Source organism: Rosa chinensis, chromosome 6, assembly GCF_002994745.2.
Source record: "Rosa chinensis cultivar Old Blush chromosome 6, RchiOBHm-V2, whole genome shotgun sequence".
Taxonomy (NCBI): Eukaryota; Viridiplantae; Streptophyta; class Magnoliopsida; order Rosales; family Rosaceae; genus Rosa; species Rosa chinensis.
The window spans coordinates 33,621,665-33,641,761 of NC_037093.1; the positions used below are offsets into that span (position 1 = coordinate 33,621,665).

Genomic DNA, 20,097 nt, shown 5'->3' on the forward strand with positions numbered 1-20,097 from the left:
GGTTCGCAACTCTTGGAGTACGTGAAAGCAAGCACCAGAATCCAGGTAGGGATTCAGGACTCTTCTCGGTTGGTGATTTTCTTTTATATTTTATTAATGTGATGCATGATAAGTGGTATGGGTTGGTTATGTAAAATGCAATGCATACTAACCAATTCGTGAGAAAATGTGTGATGGCTTGAGAGCGAAGGGTGGCTCTGACTTCCTTGGGTTCGATCCCCTTAACCTCCGGAGGGTTAGTTACGCCGGTCGTCCGGGTATTCCTATCGTAATAGCGGGCCCGGTACGTGTGTGTAGCTAGGTAGTGGACACTCTCGCTACGCTTACCTGGTGATAAATTAATTTGAGGTAAGGTCGTGTAGTGGGTCTATGGGACCGGCCATCAGGTAATACTTGGTTTTGGCGCCGTATTTATTTAAGCATCATGCATCGGTTTTCAAGTTGAAAAACATTAAAGTTTGTCGTTCTTTTAAATATTTGGTTTAAATATGTTTTCATACTGGGCATCCCAAATAGTTGTTTATTGGTTTTGAGTCTAGTTGAGGTAGAGTTCCTGTTGAGCAGCGAGGACGAAAGCTCACCCCTACAACAGTATGGATGCAGGTACTGTGCACTAGTGACGTGACAATGGCGGACGGAGCTGCGTGTGCAGAACAAGTTTGGTAAACCACCTTCTGGGCTTTATTCTGAGTTCCATTTCTCAAACTTTGTGTCCCGGAACTTGCGTGAAACTATTCTTGAGTCAAATCTAGCTAAATTCTTATTCCTTAAATTTTGTACCTCTTGAGTGAGCATTCAGTTCAAGTCTAGACGAACAAATTGAACCTAACGTTTCAAGGATTTCACCTCAAAAATATTTGTAGCTTCTGCTGTGTTTTGCAAAAAGTTTTCTAACAAAATGCCTAGCGGTTCTCTAGGATGTAAATCGAGCGTTCGGTTTATGTTTTAGAGACTCGCGGCACTGTGACATGCTTAAGCTGGTGAGGTGCAGCTTGGGGCGTTACAGGAACCCTAGCCCTTGCCGTTCACTATATAAGGGAGGCTTTGTGAAGACATTCAACACACCAAAAAATTCAGAATCAAAAGCCATAAACACTCCCCTTTCTCTTCCAAGTTTCGGCAACTACAAGGAGTTCAAAGATCAAGACTGTGAAGCATCCATTCCTCCATTCTTCATCCTTGCCGTAGCTCTCCTCCATTCCATCACTTTTGAAGCTTCTTGCGTCCTTGAATATCAAAAAGTGTAACCATGAACACCATACTTTGTTTTCGGTTTTGTATAAAAATTCTATTTCGGGTTTTATTAAATTTCGATTTTGGTTTTCTTTCTTGGATTGATAATTTGCGATTACTTGTGTGGATGAAAGATTGAATTTAGATATGTGATTTCCAAATACTATGAAGCATGATTTTGGTTTTACGTTTTCAAATTAAAAGTTGCGATTTCATTATGTTCTTGCATGATTGTTAATTTCGAACTTCAATCCCATCTTTTATGTGTTAATTGATCTTTGGATGCATACTTAGGTTGATAAACATGTAATTGAATCCATATTAAGGTTCTAGCGTTCTAGGCTTTAATAAATTCGGTGGAAAACCTATAAATAATTAGGTGAATTAACAATGAGTTTTGCATGCTTGATTAGCATTCTAACTTGTGTTCTTGACTTGAATTGATCAAACTTTCATAATTCTTAATGCGTTATGAGTGTTTTTGTTAGTGATTAGCTACCACTAGTAATTGCATGATTAATAGGGTTAATTATGGTGCGTTCATCTAGTTAATCTAATTAAGGGAAGTAAAAAGAACTTATGCATGCGTCCGTGGTTTGTTCTTGATCGATTCTATGCTTGGATATATTTTGATTCATGATTGGATGTTTGAAACCTTGCCAATGTGTTAATAGTAGTTAATTGCATGATAATTTCGTTCCATTCATTTAATTCTATTTGATTTTTGGTTTTGATGTGTCACGTGTATATTACTTAGTTGTTAGACAAAATAAATCTTAAACCCCCTCCTTATTTTCATAAATAATGTATAGATGTATTCTTTAATTTGTTTTGCTAACGTTTATTTTTCAGGAATTAATTAGGCCCTAATCCCCAGTTGAGAACGATCCCTACTTATTCTTACTACATTGATAGGGTTTTAAATTGATACACTAATTTGTGTACGTCAAAACTCCTGTCCGGCAGCAACCCCTATATCCTGGCGAGGCCAAAGGCCATCACCAGCATAACAGCACAGCCGGACAGGGACGCACAAGACCAGCGAGTTTAGGAGCGCATTCTAGAGAGGAGTTGATTGATTTCTATAGTTTTTGTTCTCCTATATACTGTACTTTAATTCTTTATTTGTTACGTGATTACTTGTGTACCCTCAATCATCGACTTGAACGATTTCTACTTATTCTATACTGATAATTGATATTTTTACAGAGTTAAATTGCTTGCTACTTTTAGCATATCAACGCTCCTTTTCAGAGTTTTGTGGAACTTGGCCAGATGCATAATGCAACTGACTTGTTGTAGTAGTGTTGTTGAATTATTTTAACTAAATTTTAAAAGTGGGCCAATCCTTTTAGCTGAAATTTCATCATCTTTGGCCTTTTCTAAAAATCATAGAAATCACCAAAATTAGATACCAAACTTTGCTAAAGTCAATTAATGAAAGGAATTGTGGAAATCTATGGCTTGACATATAATAATACCTAAAGAGAATTATCCCAAATATCTAGAGATGCGCGTACTGTGTTGGATATAGAATGCCACCCAAATCCTGTATGCTCTAATAAATAGAGAATTCAAGATGTAAAATGGGAAGCCTATTAAATTTACCAGTGACCTGGTCAAGCGCAAATTGTTTACCTACTTGTGCAAACAATTCATCACCTTTCTCTACCCAAGTTTTTGCTTTGAAAGTAGTAGAAATTATTCTATGCACCGACGGTGTAAGTGAACCAACCCTTATAAAATAATCTCAACCCTTGAAATTTATTATCAACTTTATTTTTAATAAACAAAAAGTGTATTTAATGCAATCTAACCATTCATTTTTGTTGGTGCAAGTGCACGACGGTGCTCTGAATAATCTCTCTGAAAGTAGATGCCTGCAATTCCCCTTTCTTCCTAGTTGAAAAAAAAAATGCCCTTTCTTCATATGTTCGTACAATATATTTCTTCTTTATTGTTAGATCAGTCAGCTGTTTTCTTTTCATTATCATCATCAACATTCTTATTCTTGGCAGGGGCTATCTCCTGCTATTTTTTTAAGGGCCATCTACTAGAAAGAAAGGGAGGAAAACAATATCCTAAAGGTATTCTAAGTACTGTTGGTTTTGGGTAAATATAATATCTAGAATCTAGACTAAGTTTGGTAACTTATAAACTATAAAAATAATAATAATAATAATAATAATAATAATAATAATAATAATAATAATAATAATAATAATAAAATTAGAAAAGGTTTTGTGGTATAAGTTAGAGAGTAGCAGATATTATCACTTATACATGCATGGATTCATGATTGCAGATTATGATCAAGCTTGACATCAGCGAAACCCAACTTTACAATTTAAAGACCTTCATATAATAGACCAAACAAATACAAATAAAACCACAGGGATTCATGATCGCAAATTATGGTCAAGCTTGACATCAGTAAAACTAAGGCTGTCAATGGGTCGTGTCGGGTTGAGTTCGTATATGGTCAAGGTATTTATCGTGTCATAGGAGACAAACCCAAACTCAACCCATTTAATAATCGTGTCAAAAATTTAAACCCAAATCCAACTTATTTATTAAACGGGTTACCCGTTTCCAACTCATTTAACCCATTTAATAAATAGGTCATGTCGTGTTAGACAAAATGACCCATTTAAGAGTTAACAATGCGACCCATTTAACTAAAAAAATGCATAAATTGATTAAATTCACTAAAAACTCCACAAGACGAAGAATATAAATAATAATATATAATTCATAAATAATTAAATCCAATGATTATAAAGCAAAATATTTCAAATTGTCTAATCCTATAATCAAATACTCCCAACTTCCAAAATTTCAAGATGAAGTATAGCATAATCGGGATATACAGGTTCACTTCGTGTTGGCAGGTTAACCCATGGCCAACCCATTTATTAAATGGGTCATATCGGATTGACCCACGGCTGACCCGCTTTTTAATCGTGCGGATTTCGAGTCGTGTTATTGGGTCATGTAGAAATTAACAGCCCTAAGTAAAACCCAACTTCACAATTTAAAGACCTTCATATAATAGACCAAACAAATGCAAAGTAAACGAAACAGTAAAAAAATAAATAAATAATAATAATAAATAAATAAAAATCTTACAAAACAAGTCAATTTAAAACAAAGCATAACCAAATTGAATGGAGATCACACACTGTTAATCAATAAGCCTTATACCCTAAAACATCTATAGGTATTCCAAAACTTAAACCTTAAAACACAAACCCTAAAACATACGCTCTCGTAATTTTCATCTAGAAAAGCGAATAGATTTCATGCAAAACTCATAGAGATTCTTATGAGAGCTTGGATTGATTACTTAAGAAATACATATTGTAGCAAGACGACGGTAACATTAGCTCCATACTTCAAATCGTTATATATATATATATTAGGGTTATATATATAGGGTTATATTGTCACGCCCCTGATTTTATACATAATAAATCGATATATAACCCCATAATTACATATGCGTGAAATGTTCAGTCATCAATACAAAGTACTTAGAAACTTATTCCCTTTTAACCCAAGTACATATTGATACCCTGAACCCAGAAATTCTATATTGACTCGCCCCACAGAGTCACACAACGCACAAGTTTACCAATTAAATTGTCAACAACAAAATAAAATGTAAATACTCCTCAGAGCTCACTACAAACGGAAGTCCCTATAACGGTAAGGTCACAAAATTGACTTATTACCGTTAAGCTGCAAGCACGCTACCTCAGCATCAGCCACGATCAACCTGACCTGCAGAAATAACCCCTACACCGTTGGAATGGTGTACCGGGTTGCCACACAACAAACCCGGTAAGCTTTTGCAAGCTCGTATGAGGAACTCAAAACAACTCACACCAATTCACGGGATGAAAGCCCACACAACTCACGCCAAACACGAGGAAAACCTTTCAACTTGAGAATAAGGAAAACATACCATGTTTTCCCAAAACAGTACATTCTTTTCCCAAAAGAAACAATAAAGGTCACACCGTGACCAAATCATATAAATTGAAACTCTGACAATTAAATATGATAACCAAGTCCTCCCAGGATATTTAAAAGAAAGAATCCCCGAAACTCCCTTTTAAAACACGTACTTAAATCAACACAAGTCACCCCGTGACAAAATCATAATAATTGAAAACTCCGACAATTAAATATGATACACAAGTCCTCCCAGGACATTTAAAAGAAAGAATCCCCGAAACTCCTTTTTAAAAACACGCACTCATGAGCATCATATAGCTTCCTGCTACCCCCCATGATGTACCAACAACAAATCAGTCCAACCTAGACACACAACACAACAACACAGATTCACCACGAAGCCACCAATACATGAATACATGTGTGTATATATATATATATCCCATAATATATATATGTACACACATAATCATTCACTCAGAAATGTCACCAATACATGAATACATATGTATATATATATATATATATATATATCCCATAATATATATATATATATATATGCACACACGTAATCATTCACTCAGAAATGCCATTAATATCATCTATAGTCACAGTTAATTCCATAACTCAAAGACAACATGGTAACTAGACTCATAACACAGATAAATCATTGGTCACCATCTGTGCTCGGTCACCATCTGTGACACATGATCTTCAGACCCCGTCTGGTCATGAAATCAAACATCAAGGTCACCGTTTGTGACTCTTGGTTTTCATACCCCGTCTGGTCTTAGAACCAACCGTTGGTCACCATCTGCAACCCATGCTTTTCAGAGCCCATTTGGTCTCAAGTCAACGTCAAGTAAGTCACACCTGACTTAAAAACGTTACGACTATCTAGTTCCGGCTTTCCCCATCCCTGCTCACCATCTGTGACCCTTGGTACAAGGACCAATACATTTAAAATGAGTCACACTTGACTCCAAAATGTAACATCAAACTCAATACTTTTCAAACAATAGAAAACATCTTTTTCCACAATATTGTTTATATGAAAAGTCCCATTCAACAATAATATGAACCTATCATGCATATTATTCATCACACATCATCCACAAGAATATATATATATATATATATATATATATATATATATATCACATAAATATATATATACGTAGTCATTCGCTCAGGAATGCCTACTAATACCAACTATAGTTTGCAGTTAAATAATTAACGCCAAAATGATAATGGTGACAGGACCCGACCCAAGAATCACCCCGAAACCTGGATACGAGCCTGCGGGGCCCACGTTAGGTGAAATCCAACCGAAAAATCGGCAGAACCTCCCCTAATATGGGCTACCCAAATAGTTCACAAACCTGGATATGATTAATATTTACCTCCTAATCAAAAACACAAAACCATATTTACATTCCAAGCATATATGTTACCTTCGGAAAGTTCAAATCCCATCACAACCTCCGTAATAAACATCAATTCGAACAAAAACATCCACCAAATTAAAAAGGGTTATCAGAGCAACACTAATAACTAAGCCGATATCATACAAGGTAGGTTAAGTAATAACCTACGGACAAAAACGGAAGCGCTGATTCCAAAGTCTCTAGAGCTTGGACGCGATCTCGGCAAATCTGAAATCTGGGCATTTGAAAACGAAGGGCCCAGGGGAAAACATTTAAAATCCGTTAGCGTGAGTGGACAAAACCGAAACAAAATTTGAAACAATTAATGGAATGCTTCCCCATTTCTCTTTTTAACAAAACCATCATGCAGCAAGACTCCATAAAATTCCAACTCAATCCTTTTTCCAAGAAAACTCATTTGATGACTAGGAAGGACTGCTTCCTAGGCATCTCATACCATCTGGGAGGGACTGCCACCCAGATGACGCATCGGAAGGGACTGCCAACCCGAATAGGAGGCGGTGGTTAGATGGGACTGCCAACTAGCCACAAGTAGTAGACGGGACTGCCGACTAACTACCTCATGTCATCTGGAAGGGACTGCCAACCAGATGATGCATCGGAAGGGACTGCCAACCGAGCTGTAGTCTGGATGGGACTGCCAACCAGACTATTACCTAGAAGGGACTGCCAACTAGGTAAGATACGCATGTGCCAAAACTGGCCTCCTTGTCAACTGCTTTCTTTTTAAATCTTTTACTTTCCATAGAGTCACATTTTCTCAAATAATAAATCAACTGAAAACTTATTTCCATGCTGCATGCATTATTTTAACAAAATAAAAGTCCACTCACAAGTGAGTCCCGCAGCTAAACCTGCTGCCTGCCCGTGTCACCCTCGCTCGAGGGCTCAATACGTCCTGTAACAATTGGCAGGATATAATTAACCATAATGAGGAAACAATCTAAGAAACAAAGCTTAATCCTTCGGAAATTAATCTCATTACACATAATTCTTCTAACGACCAAATTCTCCAATTTAGGATTAAATTCTCGAATTTCAGAATTTCTTAAAATTTCAACGCCCTCAAAACTCTTTAACAACTCAACCGATTTTTATTTCGTTTCCTTAACCATAATTAACCACAAAAATTATAATACAATTCCCTTTCCGAAATTCCAATTCCTTCTTAATTTTCCCTTTTCAATCCACAACTTCATCTCCAAAAATCTCAATTTCTTTCTAAATTTTTCTTTTTCAAATCACAATCTCCTCTCCAATTTCCCAACAAAATAATTCAACAATAGCCTTTTACCAAGAGATTTAACCCAAAACATTTATAAACCATAATCATCAAACAACCATATTCAACATCAAATCCCAAAGAAATCTCAATACCCAACAATCTCAAGTTTAACACAAAACTCAAAGATTAAATCCAATTCCAATCAACCTATTTAATCCAAAATCATCTTCATAACACACCCAACCATCTCTATACCTGCAATAGCAACCAAAAACAAGCAGAAATATCCAGAAAAATCAAACAAGAACCCAAGAATTCGAGAGTTACTGTTCACTGTACTGTTCACAGTCTCAAACACCTTCAAATCTTCCTCCACCGGTCAAAACGAGCTGCAACATGGTTAGGAACAAGTTCAGCACTTCCCCAACAACCAAACCCCCCAAAGAATCCGGCCGGAAATCGCCGGAAACCGAAGATCAAAGCAAAAACTAATTTTTCCCATTTCTGGAAATTTCCTCTTCAAATCTCAAAAACCAAAGCTACCCAAGTCAGAAATCTTACCTTAGATGCAAGAGGAGGAAGAGAAGATCCTCTAATGGCCGGTGGTGCGGCCGGTGGCGGTGGTTTCACCGGAAAGAAGGAAGAAAAGAAAGAAGGAAGAAGGGAGGGGGGGGGGGCGGGGTTGGAATCGGGTTTCCCGATTTCTCTCTCCTCTTTTTCTGTTTTTTTTCCTCCTTTCCACAAATAGGAACTCACATTTTTAAAATAGAAACCATGTTAGTAAATTTCCATTTTTGGTCATAACTTTTCCGTAGAAACTCCGATTTAAACAAACTTCGTGTCCACGAACTCGATTTTTCGTATTCTACGACATTCTCAAACAATTTTCTTAACTCAACGGACGAGGAAAAAGTCAACTCCTTGGTCAATAACGGTAAAAAGTAAATAGTAAAAACTTTAAGGTACGGGGTATTACAAATGGTAATTCTGTTCATAATGAACCTTGTGAGATTACTCACCTCGAAACTCCTGCTGCTTCTTCACACCACTAGATTGCTTACAGAACGTCCTCTGTCAAGCACCTAAGGAAGTACAGCCTTGATTCAGTCAATGAAACACAAGGAATAACATTCGAAAACCCTAAATCGAACCAAAATTCCCAAAGTAACGCCAATCGAGGTGAAACCACATCCGAGACCACCCAATGTCTTCGGAATACTTCCACGATCGATATATCGAATTCACAAGTTGATCGGACGCTCAATTCCTCACGGATCGAATCATTGAACGGTCCGAAACCGTAAAAATCACAACATATTCATACGATCTCCAAAAATTACAAACAATATATCGAAATGCTCGTATCGACGATTAGATCGAACTCAGGAACAGAAACTATCCCTGAGGTGGCCGAAAACCACCGGAAAACACCACCACAGTGGCGGCACTGTCGCCGGACCAAAGTCAGAATTTGACAAAACTCCCAACACCAAAGTTCTTCATCTAAACCCCAATTTCAACTTTCATAACTACAACAAAGTCCAAATATGAACCAATCGATCGAATTTTACCTTAGAACAAAACAGCTTGATTGAAACCCTAGAATTTCAATTCCAAAATTCGACCTCCACGAGCTGAATCGATGCAAGCCACCTTGTGGGAAGCATCAACGTCCTCCAAGCTAAAAAAGCCCTCAAGAATCACCGGCAAAGGTGGCCTGAATCTCCGACTCCGATCAAGGTGATTTCATCCCCGAAGCGGCCACTTCCAGTTGATGTAGCTCCCTCCACAGCTCGAATCTCTCTTCAATCCTTCCACAGACCTCAAGAGGGGATTGAGGCGAGCAAAACCCACTTTTGAATTGAAGCAAATGGTGGCTGGAGGAGCGAGAACGACGCCAGCGAAGTGGAGGCTGCTCGAGGGCTCGGGAGAGGGCTGGGTTTCCGTTTTTGGAAATCTGGCCTTCTTTGCAATTTCCGGAAAATTTCGTCCTTTTATACCAAAATGGAAAATTTTTCCAAAGCCCATAACTTCTTCATACGAACTCCGATTTTCGCGTTCCGCATGTCCACGAACTTGTATCGACGCATTCTACAACTTTCGTGAAGGAAGGTTTTGGAGAATCTCAACGTATCAAAAGTCAACCTTGAAACCCCCTAATTCCACACTTTACGAATAAAAATTCATCCGAAACACTTCCGCTCCGTCCACAAGCCACGAAACCATCCGATACCCACAATTTAAATTCCGGAAAATCCTCGGAAAATAAATACAAATTTCCGGGGCATCACACACACACACACATATATATATAAACAACACAAATAATTAATATAAAAGAAATTTTGGTAAAGGCTGTTGGTGATGAAAGAAGAGAGCAACCAGAGGAGATATGAGAGATGAGAGAAAACCTGAGAAGAATAGAGTGACGTAAGAATATGGAAGATAGCACGTTTTTTTTTCTTATTCTCTTTATTTTGGAAAATATTTTTCCATGTTTTCTAAAATATGAGGGGATTTTCTTAAGTACTCAGGTGTTTGGCATACAACCATTTTGTTGAACATTTTGAACCATTGGCTTAGCAATATATCCAAAATATTTAAAATTTGGTAACCAGTTTAACCCTTAGCCTCTTCAATCAATTGGATGAATGGTCTTTATTACTAATTAGTTACATCATTAACTAATTAATATTTGATTATCAATTAACAATTACACAATTGACAATTATGTTTTTTTTTCATTTTAAATAAACTTCTGGTGGCGCGTGGGGGCACCTACCACCTCTTTTGGCTTTCTAGTTTGGCCTATTGGATGTGCTTGTCATTACGAGCTTGTGGATATGAATTTGGTTGAATTGGTAAAGGTTTGTTATCGATCAAAGAATTCCAAATTTCAGAGCTTCGGGTGTCGATTTTCAGATATCGGATCATTGGATTTCCATCATTTCCGTTCTAGAACACTAGAATCGATGACATGCTGATACTGGTGAAGTTTGGTTTGATTCTAAGGATAATTGAAACTTTTAGATTTCAAAGGGTTGACTATGTCGAGTTTTCGGTTTAATTATTTTATTTCGGACCTTTTGTTCAATTATTTAAAACATAATTTGGTGTATAGGACGATGTATAGATTAAGCTCGAGGAGAAATTCATTGGACGACGGTCATAGCAGAAATTCAGTTAGTGGAATTTCAATTTTAAATGACGCATGTAATTATTTTTCCTAATTAATGATTTATTTAATTACGTTTTATTTGTTGAGCATATGTTTTAGTTTTGGAATACAAATTGAGATTGGTTTATTGATTAAGTTAATTTTAGATTAAGATTTGGTTTTGGATTATATATTATTATTGATTTCGGAAAATAAATTGCCATGATGAAATTTCTGTGCTCAGATTTGAAATTACGATATTAGTCATGACATATGATTTTCGATAATACTTGAGATTTTGATAGCGGTCATGACTTATGTTCTTGAATAATTGCTTTCTGAGGAGTATTCTAGAATAAAGTACGATTTACGATTTCTAATGATTTTTGACGAATTGTTTTCAGAGGTGATTTTCAAAATTGAATATATTTTTAATCGTTGATTTTGAGGTTTTTGAAAATGAAATTTTAGATGGAAATTAAATTATCTATTATTTATCGGCGGTTGATTTTATCAGTGGAAATGCTTTAGCAATGATTCCTTTGGGTTTTGTTATGAATTTAAATTTGGATCTTGATTATGATATTTAGTTATAGTTTAAATCTCTCATATGAACTTTATTTATGAAATTGTTATGATATTTTTTCAGTACTCGTGTTTTTTATTTTATTTTTTTAATTTTTTTTTTTACGATTATTGTTTATTGAGAGATTTTGGGGAAGGTCTCCTGTTTTTATATTTTCGTATGTTTTTGTTCACCATACTTGGGTTGTTATATTTTATTGCTAGCTAGCTTATTGCTCATTTTCACAATTCTTTGTGGGTTGTAGTCGAGCCTTTAATAGCTCCTCCTCAGAATACTTTGTGGGTTGCAGCCGAGCCTAGAGTCTGGGAGCTCTCTTTACTATATGGTGAAATTTCTTCTCCATACTATACATTTATGCTTAACCAGTGAAGCTAGTTCGTTTTTACAAAATTTTTAGTTTTAAAGAAATGTATTTCATATAGGGAAAATTTCACAAACAGTATACCAAATAAAGGCCACTAATAATTCTTATACATAAAGTTCCAAACCAAACATTTCTGAAACTCGACCCACTATCAACACACGACATCAATTTTTGACACCAAAATGTCTATTATGCCCTCAGTTCTTTTTTTTTTTAATAATTTTTTTTTCTATTATTTTTTTGCCTTCGTTTTTATCTCTTTCTTCTTCCTTCTTCCGGCTCCATCAAACCCACCTCTGTTTTCATGTGAGAAGAAGCCCGAGCTCACCCACCTCTGTTAACTTCTCAGCCACCAAAATAAGATAACACAGGTGCACACGCACTCTGAAAAAAGAACAAGATGTGAGAAAATTTTAAGATCAAAAGAAAGAGCAACGAACCAATTCTCTTTTCCTCTCCTCTAACTTGTCTAGTATAGCTTTCTTTGATGATTCCATGTCATCTCCAGTTTCAACTGATGTTTTGGAGTTGCCAACAGCTTCATCTGATCCGCGAGATCAACTGGTATCCAATGCTGTTTGTGCATTTTCCAGCTCATCTCTCAAATTCTTTTCAGTGTCCTCCAATTCCTTATAACAATATTCATCAATTTCAACAAATTGGCTTAAAACTTAACTACAACGCATATCCTCAACATTATAAGACATATTTCTTTTCAAGTCTAAACTTCTGAATTACAAATTACAATCACTAGAAGAAGGCACACCAATCAGATACACAGTTCCAAGCATCAGGGGAACTTTTCACATGACTAAATATTGGCTGAGTTACAAATATAAGCTGTAGGATCATAAATCTCATCTCTAACTTCCTCCTAAGTAACTCCACTTCCTCAATCTTCTCTTGTATTTTACTTTCACAGTTTGATATAGCCTTTTCATATGCAGCATTTTCCTCCTGCAATGTCACCTCTCTCAATTGGGCCTGTCCACAAGTACAAACAGGAACTATATCAACAAAGGAAACATAAAAAAGCACTGATCACCTACAATCATGAAACTCAACAAGGACCAAAAACAAGGAAAAATCCCTGAACTTTAACACAATTTGCAATAGCCACAGCTACACCACAATTGTCTCGTAGAGAGAGAGAGAGAGAGAGAAAGTAGAGAGAGAAAGAGTGTAAGACCCCGGAAAAAAAAAGTTATTAATGTCTTGGAATTTCCTTGAATTAATAAAGTGTTCGTTAGTACGATTTCATGGTTCGAGGGTGGAGTGAAATTATTTTCGGGCGAATAATTATTCGAAATGCATAGTTTAGGGGGGGTTGCGAAGTTGATTTTTTTTACGTAAAGAATTTGAGGAAACTTCGTTCACGAAAGTTTTAGAGCTCGTCGATACGAGTTCGTGCATATGCAGATGCAAGAATCGAAGTTCGTATGAAGAAGTTATCGCGTTTGGAAAAGTTTCCATTTTGGGTATAAAAGGATAAAACCCTAGCTATTTTTGGAAGGTTGCCAAAAATAGCCGGATTTCCATTTCTGGAAACCGACGTCTCTCTCTCTCTCTCTCTCTCTCTCTTGACCAAAACAGGGTATCACTTTGCCAGGCGATATCTCGCAGCTCCGGCCACCAAACCACACCAAACCACTTCCTTTGGCTTCGCCTCAATCTTGCGCAGCTTCCTGTGGCTGCCTTGCGCTGCCTTGTGCCTTGGCGACGGCGACAGCACGTTTTCCCTTTCCGATCGACTTGGGGTGCGAAGGGAATATCCCGAGTTCTAGGTCACCAATCTTCGAGATTCTTAGCTTGTTGACTCTCCTTGAGTTTCTGATCAAGATTCTAAAAGACCTGAACCGGAGGTGAACGTTTTCATGCTCGTCGGAGCTCTCACCGGTTTCTGCAAAAATTTAGGCCAAACCGGATTGTTTTAGGTAATTTCGACCACTTCCACTCATTTTCTGACTTTGTGCTAGTTATGAAACTTTCTCATATCGATGAAACGAAGAGGACTAGCCTGGCCCCGAAGCTGTTGGCGGTGGTCGGCGGCGGCTCTGCCTCTAACTCCGGCGGCCTTTTCCGGCCACTTTCGGTGACCCCAAGGGCAGTTTCTGCCCATTTTTATGTTCTACATGTTGATATGATCATTTCAATTTATAGCATGTAAATTTTGGAGATCGTATGATTAAGTTATGAATTTTACGATTTCGATCGATTTCGATCGTTCGATTTGTGATCTGTGAAGATCGGACTGTTCGATAGACTTGTAGTTTTGATTTAATGATCGTAGGACTGTCCTGATGACTTTTTGTGGTCACGGGTGAAGATCCGACCGTTGGATCTTCGTATAAGTGCGTTTTATGAATGGTGTGCTAAGTTGAGACCCTATTTGATTAGGTGATTGACGGTTTGAGTTGGCGAACGATTGTGAATCGTATTTCTAGCCCTTAAGAAGACGCAGCAGGATTTGAGGTGAGTAAACCTCACATGGTTCATTTACGAACGGAAATTCTTTAATTACATTTAGTTGTTATGTTTGAAAAATGATTTTAAGAAAATGAGTTTTTAAGTATATAAAAATGAATTTCTCGGTTTTTACTACGTGTGAACTATAGTTAGTATTAGTAGTCAGTCCTGTGTGGGTGACTACGTATATATATAATTACGTGGAATATATATATTGGATGATATGGCATTGGGTGAAGTATTGATTTGATTGATTGATTTATCATTTCGAGCATTTCTCTTGAAGATATAAATTATCATATATTGTTGAGTTGATGTTGATAAGGAGTAATTGAGTAAAGTGTGATCCTTTCATTTATTGTCCATGAGAGACTTGGATCATTATTGATTGTGGTGTTGATTTGTATGACTTGATTGATTCATGATTTGGGGAAATTATAGAGCATGTGGGATTCGATTTTGATGATAGCTTGGAGACGAGAACATATTATTTGGAATTGGCTTTGCTAATTGTTGAGGTTGTGGGAGATGAGGAAACAATTTTATGCAACGATCTCTGTGATTACATGTGTGGTGACTAGTGTGAGGGTATGGGATCGGACGCCATAATCCTAGGTGGATGACGGGCTACGATTGAGTAAGTGTGATCGAACGCCATAATCCTGGGTGGGTGACGGGCTACGATTGAGGAGAGTATTGGATGCCATAATCCTAGGCGGTGACGGGCTACGATTGAGGAGAGTATTGGACGCCATAACCCTAGGAGGTGACGGGCTACAATTGAAACGAGTTATTTTGTGAGATTATGTAATCAGAATCGAAGGGTGAATTCTTGGTTTTAGCGTGATTGTTTGATTTATTTATTTATATATTTCTTTTTCATTTCTATCGTGTGATTTCTTTATCTACTTTCTTTTTCATTTCATTTGTTTGATTTTAATGTAATCTCCTGAACTAAATTATATGCAGGGATTACTATGATTTTGTTTGTTTGTTTAATGTGATCTCCTGAACTAAGTTTCTATGCAGGGATTACTGATTTTGTTTAATTCTTATTGTGTGTACGGTTGGGGGTTGTGATCCGTAGCGATCGTGAAATGAGTTGAGATGTCATGATTTTGGCAAACGCTTTATGTTGAGGGGAGTGAGCGTGATTTTGTGGTTATGCTGTTGAGGCAAATGATTGGTGATCTGATAGATTGTGGGGACGTAAATTGTTTAACATATTTGGAGTTATTTTTGTAATTGGAGTTGTGGGAAAAGAGATAAAATGAATTGAGAGATAGAGCATGTGGATTTTAGTTGGATTGAAATTTTTGAGCATGATATTGATTGATATGAACTCGACGTTTTTGTTGTGATAATTGCTTATTGATTTTGTTAGATTGAGATAGTGAAAGCATGTTTTTGTGGAATTAAATGTTAATGCTTTAATTGTCTCACGAATTGAGGAATTATAAGCATGCGTGACGTGAGTCACTTTAATTGATTTTACTCATACGGGCTTAAAAGCTTACCGGGTTTGTGGTTTGCAATCCCGGTGCACTATTTCTATGGTGTAGGGTTATTGTGCAGGTTAGAATATCGAGTGACCGTTATCGAAGCTGAGGTGGACTTTCCGTCACGTGGGTGTAGAAGGGCACTTATACTTGTAGTCTTCCGCTGTGTAGTGAGTTGGTGAGTGTGGTTACATGTTGAATTTACATTCAGTTTAATTTGTAAGCTCAGCTGTTTAGTTGCTTATTTTAAATGAAAAAATTTCTATGTGTTTTTGCGTTTCGGATTTGAATTACTGTATTCAAAATTCGAGGCGTGACAAAGAGTGTCAGAGTTTTTAGAGTGAGAATGAGTGAGAGAGAGAAAAACAATGGGAAAATCTAACTCCTGCTTCAAAATCAAAGACCCAGATAGAGAAACCTCCTAATTCGAATTAAAAGCAACACGCCCAGATAAGAAAGATCCAAACTTTGAACAAGATATGCAACAATTCAGAGTTGTACACAAGAATCACAATCAAATTCAAAAACCCAGCTACTAAATTTAGAGCAGAACCTGTTCTCGGGTGGAGGAATGGGTGTTCAATTGGAGGGCAAGGGCGGCGTTGGAAGCGAGGGAGTGAGCGTGGAGGTGAGGAAGACAGCGTTGGAAGCGAGGGAGTGAGCTCGGAAGAAGGAAGAAGAAAGAGATAAAAACGAAAGGAAAAAAAAATAACAGAAAAAAAAATTATTAAAAAAAAAAAGAACTGAGGGCATAATGGACATTTTGGTGTCAAAAATTGACGTCGTGTACTGCTAGTGGGTCGAGTTTCAGATTTCGTGTACCGAAATGTTTGGTTTGGAACTTTATGTATAAGAATTATTAGTGGCCTTTACTTAGTGTACTGTTTGCGAAGTTTTCCCTTTCATATATAGCATGCATTGATGATTTTAAAGGAAAATGTGGAAAAGTATTAAAGTTTTATTTCGATTTCAATTACTCGAATATTTATTTTGTCCACTCACGCTAAGGAGTTTTTCAATACTTTCTCCAGTGCTATTCGGTTTCACATGCCCAGTTTGCATGATAGATTAGTTGAGGTCGGACGTATCAGGACTTAAGGCATAGTAAACATCACAGCTTTCACATATTTATGTTTTTTATTTTTATTTTTTTGTATGCCTTGTGAATTAGAATCGCTCTTGTAACGTCTCATATCTCAATTTACCCGTTTACTAATCATTCGGACGGTAAACTACAACTACTTTCACTTTTTACTTTGTTACGATACTTTTAGTGGCCCTAAAAGTTGACTTTTTGTTCGGGTCAAAATTTGAGAAAATTTCCTACATGAAAGTTGTAGAAGACGTTAAACCAAGCGTGTGCATTTGTGGTACGTAAAAATCGGAGTTCGTATGCGAAATTTATGGCCTAAAATGTGGAAGTTACTGTTCATGGTAGTAGTAGTACATAGTTGAAATTTTTACTGTTGGGCCGGGTAACTTTCTTTTTCCCCTTATCTCTCCTCCCGCGCGCTCTCTCTTTCTCCTCTGCGCGTTTTCTCTCTCTCCTCTGCAACTCCAGTTGCTCTCTCTTTTCCAGCCACCAAAAGGCGTGAAACCGGTAGCTACGGACTCGTCTTTACCTCCTCTTGGTGCCTGCGATGGTGGCTCACGACGGCTTGGCCGGAAAACGATGCATCGGGTCCTTGAAGTTTCACTGTAGCAGAAGTGGTCAACGCCTGTTTCTCCCCATTCCGGCCACCTCCGGCGACAAACCTTGGCCGATCAGAAGCGGCTTGAGACGTAGATCATCTTCCCTAAAGGTTTTACAGAGAATCGAAACATGGAGGAAAAATCGAAGGTTTGAATTTCTGGGTACTATTCATAAATATGGGTTTACTGTTTTCTTAATTGTTGATCTAGGTCTAGTTTTTTTCTCGGGTTGTGGTAGTTGAGAAAAGTGTTTGGAATGATGAGATGATTGTGCTACCAAAATTTGGTGGCCATCAGAGCTGGTGGCGGTGGCGGCGGCTGCAGCGTGTAGGGCAGTGTTTTGATTCTAGTTTTTAGCCCGTTAAATCCTATAAATGTTGTAGAGCTTGTATGTGAAGTTTGGTGAATTTTGGATGAGTTTGGAATTGTTTGTGATTTTCCGAAGTTCGGAGTTTTGTGATTGAATTGTGGGAAATCCGGCAGTCTGATTTCCCTCGTTATGGAATATGTAAATCAAGGAATTGGTGTTATGGGTGTGATTTGGGTTGAATTTGACAAGTAATGGAGATAGGGATTTTTGGGTTTCGTATAGGTTCGTAATTATTTATTCGAATTGTCGTTTATGGAAGTGTACTTGTGTACAGGACGATATATCGAGCTACCGCATACGAAGAAACTAGTTTGCGTGGTCACCAACCAATACTGTGAGTGGACGTTTGATTTTGAATATTGATGCATGCAATTATTTCTCTAAAGTAATGCTTTATTTAATTATAATCTTTTATTTTTTGAGCATATGATGATTTGCTATCGGAAGTGATTTCGGATTTGTTTGGGTTTTGAGATTATGAAATATTATAAAGTAATTTCGGGAATGAATTGTTTTCGGATTTTAAATGGAATTTTTGTTTAATTATTCTTTTTGCGTGTGGGACACGCTGTTGATTTTTGTGACTTACTACAAGAATTTCCGGGTACGGTTGGGAATTGTACCCATGTTTTCTTTATTCGCGGGACTTACGGGGAAGCCATATAGATTTACTGGATTTGAATGGTTTTTACCCACCATACCTGTGTCGCTATATTTTATTGCTAGCTAGCCCATTAGTACTCCTCCCTGCTTACTATGTGCTTGTGGATGAGTATAGTAGAGCGTGGGATGCTCCAGAGTGTGGGACACTCCGACCTGAGCCTAGGAGGCTCCCTTCTTTCGTATGATGATACTTCTTCCCCATATCTTATCGATGCTTGACTAGCGGGGCTAGTCCGATTTTCACTATAGCCAGCGGGGCTGATCTTATCTTCTTGAGAAACGAGATTTCGGTTTTACGATATATTTTTCGAATGTTGTGACTAGCGAGGTTAGTTGGTTTATCGTTTTGAAATTCTTTGATATAAAGCTAAATGTGTTTTCTTATTGTTGCATGCATCGAGTTTTTAAAGGAATAAAAATGTGAGAAAGTATGAAATCTTTTTTGTTTTAAATGGTTTATTTTTGTCCACTCACGCTAACGTTTTTCGTCTACTTTCCCCTGGGCTTTTCAGTTTATAATGCCTAGTTTGCTGGCGTTATTAGTTGTGGTCGGGCGTACATGGTTCGGGGCATAGTTGACGAATAGCTTCCGCACTTCTTCGTTTGGCTCTGATCTATTGTGGGTTAGTGTTTTGGGTAGTCCACTTTAGGGGTGACTCGGCCAGTTCTCGGTAAAGTTATCTCTAAGGTGGGCCCCGCAGGGCAACCTCGGATTTCAGGGTGAAATCCGGGGCGGGTCCTGTCAGCTCTGATAACCAATTTATTGTATAAATTGTGCAAATTTGGTAGATGCAGACTTTTTTATGTGTTATGGAGTTTGGTATGGAAATGGGGAGCATGTAGGCTCTAGCACTTGAGGTTGGTTGTGAAATATTTAGAAGTGTGAGTTTAGTCGTCCACAGGTTTTTGGGTAGTCCATTTTCAGGAGTATTGCTACTGAATTTTTGGTAAAGTTATTCCTTAAGTATGCCTTACAGGGCCACCTCGGATTTCAGGGTAAAATCCAAGCCGGAACCTGTCAGTAATAGACCTAACCTCCTATTGGAGATGAGTTTTGGAAAACAAGGGTCTATAATTTAGACTATAAACTCATCATTAGAGAAGGCTGGAGCACTAAACAGATTATGGCAGTGCAATATTGCTGATAAACTGAGATTACCAAGACACTGAATGTTATGCGAGATGACCATTATGACAAAATTTGTTCCCCAAAGTTTGGGAGCACATACTCGACTTAATTGTGTTTCTGGCTCTTCGTAAACTCTTGCCTTGAGCTTGCCACGTCAGCATAAACAATCAAACAGTTCATAAAAACATAAATTTTCATTCCAGTTCATAAAAAGTGAGCAAAATTGGCCCAAAAATTGAAAAAATCGGCCCAAAAAAGATTATCGGACCTGATTCGGTGTGAAAAGATTGAAACGCAACTTTTAG

General features: G+C 37.5%; 1 long non-coding RNA gene and 1 pseudogene across 1 annotated transcript; one reads left to right on the forward strand and one right to left on the reverse strand.

Moving 5' to 3' along the window:
- LOC112171215 overlaps positions 1-20,097 on the forward strand; it is an 81,182-nt pseudogene that overhangs the window by 33,642 nt on the left and 27,443 nt on the right.
- On the reverse strand, positions 12,887-16,575 carry LOC121050151. The gene is made up of 2 exons (XR_005802119.1): positions 16,492-16,575; positions 12,887-12,957 (listed from the first exon to the last, which is right to left on the reverse strand). It is a non-coding gene; the product is annotated as an uncharacterized LOC121050151 (long non-coding RNA).